This window comes from Aricia agestis, chromosome 7 (assembly GCF_905147365.1).
Source record: "Aricia agestis chromosome 7, ilAriAges1.1, whole genome shotgun sequence".
Lineage (NCBI taxonomy): Eukaryota > Metazoa > Arthropoda > Insecta > Lepidoptera > Lycaenidae > Aricia > Aricia agestis.
In genome coordinates this window covers 14,990,546-14,997,184 of record NC_056412.1, presented here as the reverse complement: position 1 = coordinate 14,997,184, position 6,639 = coordinate 14,990,546, and positions in this window count along the sequence as shown.

Here is a 6,639-nt window from a genome sequence, read left to right as displayed (position 1 = left end):
CGTTTGTCCATTTCAAACTGAATCGGTTAAAACTCAAGCCAGATCCGGACCAAGAACTGGAGCTTTTAATAGGATTAAATTTTCCGGTATATGGATGTTTCCATTCATTTTTGCATGCACTCCTTACTTAGGAGTCCACAATAAACTGGTCCCCAACGTTCAGAGTTCTCATCCCTGATCTTCGGCGCAAAACTTCCACTTTGTTTTTCAAAAACCCAAAGCTTCTAAAATATCACTTGATAAAGATGGGATGGGTTCGACCGCATTGGGCACTGAGTCTGTCACCTTGAGAGGTCGAGACAGATGAATTATTATTTAGTAGCTCCGGTAGAGCGTCATGTTATTAAATCAATGCTGGTTGCATCAGTTTCAAAAGGCATACTCATAACGGATCAAACACTCCGATTGGATGAAATTAAACACTCGCATTCACTATCAATCTGAAAGACTGAGCAATAAAACCTTCATCGTCCCCTAAAAAGGGGTAGCTCATTGGTATATATGGTCAAGATCGCATCAAGACTCTTTAAATATACCTTTGAAAAGGGTATGTGCGGCCATGATCGCATAATGACTCTCTAAACATACTCGTACATATTTTGTTTTTATTTTATATTATTTAGTATTTTAGTTTAGGGTATTTTCGAAAGATTGCCCATATTCACTTTAATATTACGGATGAATTCCGATTTTTCGTTCTTATTACAATAATCGTGGTAGGTAAAAACATCCTAAAAATAAAACTGTATAAAAAAAACGATCATTCGTTTTTTCAAACGACGTTCCGACGGAATTTTCGCTTATCTTGATATTTAAAATTACTATGCACTTATATTCACTTAAAAACACTTAAATAAATTATTAAGTTATTTCACTGTTCACTTTACAAAATTAAAGCACTATAACCTAGTTAGAGATGTTTCGATGCCCGAACACTAGTAACGAATGAGGACCGATCTGCAGTGAGCCTCCGAGGTAAACTGGGGGGAGAAACCGGTAGCGGTGGGGTAAAAATCCCGCTCTAGAAATGGTGCCATTGCCGCGCCGTCTATTTTATTTTTTCAGGAAGCTCTGAAAGGTGTTCGATGCCGGAAGCTAGGGGCGGACTACCATGTTAATTATAAAGTCTCGAGGATGCAGCGACGATTTATAATAGGAGAATTTTATATCTTCTTTTTTAACTTTCAACTTGTCAATATATTTTATCTAAAATTATATAATAATTATACTTTATAGCCTATGCCCTATACGAATAAAATTAACAAACATAATTTGGGCTCGGCCAGGCATAAATCGAAAATAACTTATCGTGCTACCGCTGAATTGTGCGCAGTTTACTCATATTACCTAAACAAAAACTCTAAAAATACAGTCCCCTAAACAATAACATAGTATTATTTCATATAAGGCGTAATGTCTTTTCGTTTCATAGCTCTACAATAGCCAATAACATAACTAGGCTATTCACTAATTTCTCATCATAAGATTGATTTCTCTATATTGAATCATTACTGTATATTGCTTTAAGCTTTATTTGCGCAGAAAACTTTTTTAAACTTTTTAAGTAGCAAAATAGCATATTGTTTTTAATTATGACAAACAATTTAATAAGCGTTAAAAATGATAAAAAATTATTAATAAAAAAAACTTTTAAAAATAGAAACAAATGGTTGCGTCAAATTGGCCACTTTCTTTAAAAACATTATTTAAGTAGACAAATAAAATTTTAAATATTAGTCAAACATTAAAATTTAAAAGACGTCTTTCTTGCTTATGTACGTTATTATGTAAGTATTAGATATTATAATTTGATGAAATTATGTTTCTTGTCCCAGATTAAATAAATGAGTTTAATCATAATAAATGGTAGTGAACTTTTAATTATAACTCGCTGACCGCTAATAAGCAAAGTGTAAAAATCTCTTAATTAATACTGTCAGTCTTAATTAACTTCGTCTGGCTAACATTTTTATAAAAACTTTCATGGGATTCTTGGAAATAGGAGATATTATTTTACCAAAATTTAACGAAGATTTAACCGTAAATAGGTTCAAGTCAATTAAAAAGTTTTAACTTGTAAAACTAAATCTATATTCGTTTATTGCGCGAGGTCCGTACATTTCTCTGAGATAAAAAGTATCCTATGACCTTTCCTGGGACCCAAAGTATATCCATACCCATCAAAATCAGTCCAGCGATTTAAGGTGACAGACAGACAGACAGACACACTTTCGCATTTATAATGTATGAATTTTTACATTTAATTCAAAGCAAATTAAAGCGAAGTGAAAAGCCAAATAGAGCCTTGGATAAGAGTGAATGTAACTGCCAGGTTTTGTGCGAGAATTTCCGTGATTTCAGTCTGCAATCTCACTTAACAATGTTATCTAAAGTAAACACACTTGAGGGGAATTGCTTGAGAAATTTTTCTTCCCTTCTACATTGCACTTACGAGAGACGTTCTACGAAATAGAAAACTAGCTAAAGGTTATTCTGTGGTCAAAATATTATTTGTAGAAGTACCTAGTTACTTCACATTTTGCTCCCTTTAATTAAGAAAAGATAAATAATAATTAAAAGGCTAGGTTAAAAGGTTTAATATATTAGCAATTAAAACCTTTAAAGTTCGTCATTCGTCTTTTAGAAATGAGAGCATTTTTAATCAAAAATCGAATTGTTGCATCTAAATGAAGGGTTTTTTATTAGTTACTGTATACTGTAGAAGTAAAGTATTTTTTTTAAATACTTTACTGTAGAAGTATAGTACTTAAAAAAATACTTTACTTCTACAGTCGAGTATATTGTATTTGAGATTTTAATAATATTGCGATAACATAACAATATAGAATCGAATTAAAAACGGAAACAAATTTTTACCTCATTTATGAAACACTATGAATTAGGCGCATACAAAACAATGCAGTAAAACGTCGCATGAACTGAGAACCTAGATATTATTACTGTGTATTTGTGTATTGCGTTATGATTATGTTCTTTAAGTTTCCTTTGTAATTTTTTACAACAATATATAGCCCATCATGTAACTTAATAATCGGATTATCAAAAGCCGCTAGAACCTCTGTTTGCACTCAGTACAGCCCTAATATCGTATACAAAGGAACATTATCCCGACTGAAAGCATACGGAGACTTGGGCCTTCTTTGTTAAGGATACTCTTTGTAAATAAACTTTTTATGAAACGAAACGGAAATGTGGTCAAATTTGTATTCCTTATGTGCTTTTTACAGAATCCTTCGTGGCCACGGCTGCAAGTTAGTTGAAACGCAGAGAAAAATAAAAGTGAACACGCTTTCTTTACATCTTCTATAAGAAACGCCGATAAAAATGTATGGAATTGACATAGGCGTTCGTTATTATCGAGGCATGTCCTAAATCCAAACGTTTTGATTGGCGGTTCTATAAAGAAGAGATAAAGTAAATAATATATCGTCGATAGAACCTAATAACATGTTTTTTACTAGTTGTTTGATATAAATATTACTTCGCAATAACTTTTTACGCTGCCATAAACGAAAGCTTTCAAATAGGTCAATTCAGTTTGTTCAGGGACAATTAGATTAGCGAATTAATATTCAGCGGACATAAAAATACGACCGTAATATTGTGGATGTTGAATGTGATTTGCATGTGACAGCGTAATGAAATTATGGAGGTTATAGCTTAGGGTCTGTGCTCACCGAAGCGCAAACCGACGCAACGTGTACCTATTAGCGACCGTGACGCCTGCAACTCCGTTGCGCCAAAATTAATTTATCGCTCGGAAACCGTAATTTTTGGAACGTAGTTCCTGATCGCGCGTTGCGCCTCGGGCTAGCCTGAAAAAGTTGTAACGACACTTTTTTATTAGTTCCTGCATGGTACGGGTTGAGGGCGTTGATAATATTCCTGTGCGTCAACGTTTTTGAGAATTAAGCACAGCGACGCGTTGTCCCATCTACTGACGCCCAGGAATACTATCCTGGGCGTCAGTAGATGGGGTTTTTTTTCGACCGAAAGAATCCTTTAATATCCTCTCTCGGTTATAATAATCGGTTCGCGTGTAAAGGTAAGAAAGATACACTATTGAATTTATAATATTAGTATGTATATAAATACAACTTTGTCCCACTGCGCAGCGCTACACTTTAGGGTCAATTCAGACCGCAACGCGACGAGGCGAGGCACGGTGCGGCATAAAGTATGAATTTGACAGATTTCAATTGCGCGAGGCGACACGCCAATCTGTCAAAGAGCCGTAGCCAAAGACCCTTCCGTTAAAATCGATGACGAAATTCGTTATCAAAATATATGGGATTTGACATTAGTCTTCGCAAGTGAATTAATGTCATATTTTAGCGATGACTTACTCGTATGTCAAACCGCATACATTTTGATTACGAATTTCGTGATTTTCTTAACGTTTTTTGCTTTTATTAATGATGACACCTGAAATTTTCACAAATTACTCATTCTTATTTGTACTTTAATAATCTATACATATAATAAAACTGTAGAAATGACAATGGGCATTGTCCAAAAAAAATCACATGTACTTTTTATATTTTTTTTCGTTAAAATAGGGTATTTTGGCTTAAATTCATTGGCTAGTTTTTTCTCAATAAATTTTTAAAGTTTCGCTCTGACGTCATCATCGGCGGCCAATAATTGACCTCTGCAGTATGTTTTTTCCTTTCAATCTTATTTATAATGGCTGGTTCATCAAATGCAAGTTCTCATAATGTGAAAGCTGATACGAGAAGCTTACCAAAAGTTCGAAACGTAATGTTGGTCGAATTTATAGCTAATTTAACGCCATTGAAGGTCAAACAAAGGTTAAACATATTTGTTCAAAAATATAAGTAACTAATGGGTATTTTTTTCGTTTATATACAGAAAAACGATCACTAAACTTATTCCTCGAAATGTTTTTGTAATGAGCAAAATTCAAAAAAAATGGACAATCCCCATTCTGTACATTAAAGATATCCAAAAAATAATAAGCGTTACTACATCGCTATAGAAGCCAAAACTGTGGTTAGTTTTTTGTCTGCCTGTATGTGTGTCTGTCTGTCTGTCTGTCTGTATGTTTGTTCCAGCATCACACGAAAATTACTGATCCGATTTGAATGCGGTTTTCGCAGATATATTTGTCTTCTCCCAACTTAACATCTGGTGTACAAAAATTTTTCCCCCCACCTCTCCAAGGATCAAAAGAGGGGGTAAGATTTTGTACCAAACTTTTTTCTTTAACTCGAAAACTACTGATCCGATTTGAATTCTGTTTCCGCAGATATATTTATCTTCTCCCAACTTAACATCTGGTGTATAAATTTTTCCCCCCTCACCCCTCTAAGGGGACCAAAGAGGGGGTCAAATTTTGTATCACACTTTTTTCTTCAATGGACTAACTTCATATTATGAAATGTATATTCCAATTTAACATCTGGTGTACAAAATTTTTCCCCCACCCCTTTAAGGGGGTCGAAGAGGGGGTCAGATATTGTATCAAACATTTTTTTAACATGAAAACTACTGATCCGATTTGAATATGGTTTTCGCAAATATATTTGTCTTCTTCCAACTTCATATCTGGTGTATAAAATTTTTCCCCCCCACCCCTCAAACGGACCATAGAGGGGGCAGATTTTGTATCAAACTTTTTTCTTGAATAAACTTACATCATATTATAAACTGTATTTTCAATTTAATATCTAGTGTATAAAATTGTTCCCCTCACCCCTCTAAGGGGACAAAAGAGGGGGCAAGATTTTGCATAAAACTTTTTTCTTTAACACGAAAACTACTGATCCGATTTGAATACGGTTTTTGCAGATATATATGCCCCCCCAAACCCCCCGCTCCTGGTAATGTTGCTAAGCAAAATGGTGTTGCGTCGTTAGTGTTGAGTTTTACTCCCTCTTTAGAATCAAAGTAAGTTATTTATTCAAAGTGAAATTAATCTAACCAAAACTAAACATGCAAATTTTGCGTGTCGTTTGATTAATATGCGAGAGGCTTTGCCCCCGGCCGATACTTGAGGGGGCTGCGCCCCCCCAACCCCCCCCCCCCTCTCCTGGTAATGTTGCTAAGCAAAATGGTGTTGCGTCGTTAGTGTTGAGTTTTACTCCTCCTTCTTTAGAATCAAAGTAAGTTATTTATTAAAAGTGAAATTAATCTAACCAAAACTAAACATGCAGATTTTGCGTGTCGTTTGATTAATATGCGGAAGGCTTTGCCCCCGGCCGGTACTTGAGGGGGCTGCGCCCCCCCAACCCCCCCCCCTCCCTCCTGGTAATGTTGCTAAGCAAAATGGTGTTGCGTCGTTAGTGTTGAGTTTTACTCCTCCTTCTTTAGAATCAAAGTAAGTTATTTATTAAAAGTGAAATTAATCTAACCAAAACTAAACATGCAGATTTTGTGTGTCGTTTGATTAATATGCGGGAGGCTTTGCCCCTGCCCTTACTTGGGGGGGAATCAAAGTAAGTTATTTATTACAAGTGAAATTAATCTAACCAAAACTAAACATGCAGATTTTGCGTGTCGTTTGATTAACATGCAGGAGGCTTTGCCTCCGGCCGGTACTTGGGGGGACTGCGCCCCCCCAAACCCCCCCCTCCCCGTAATGTTGCTAAGCAAAAT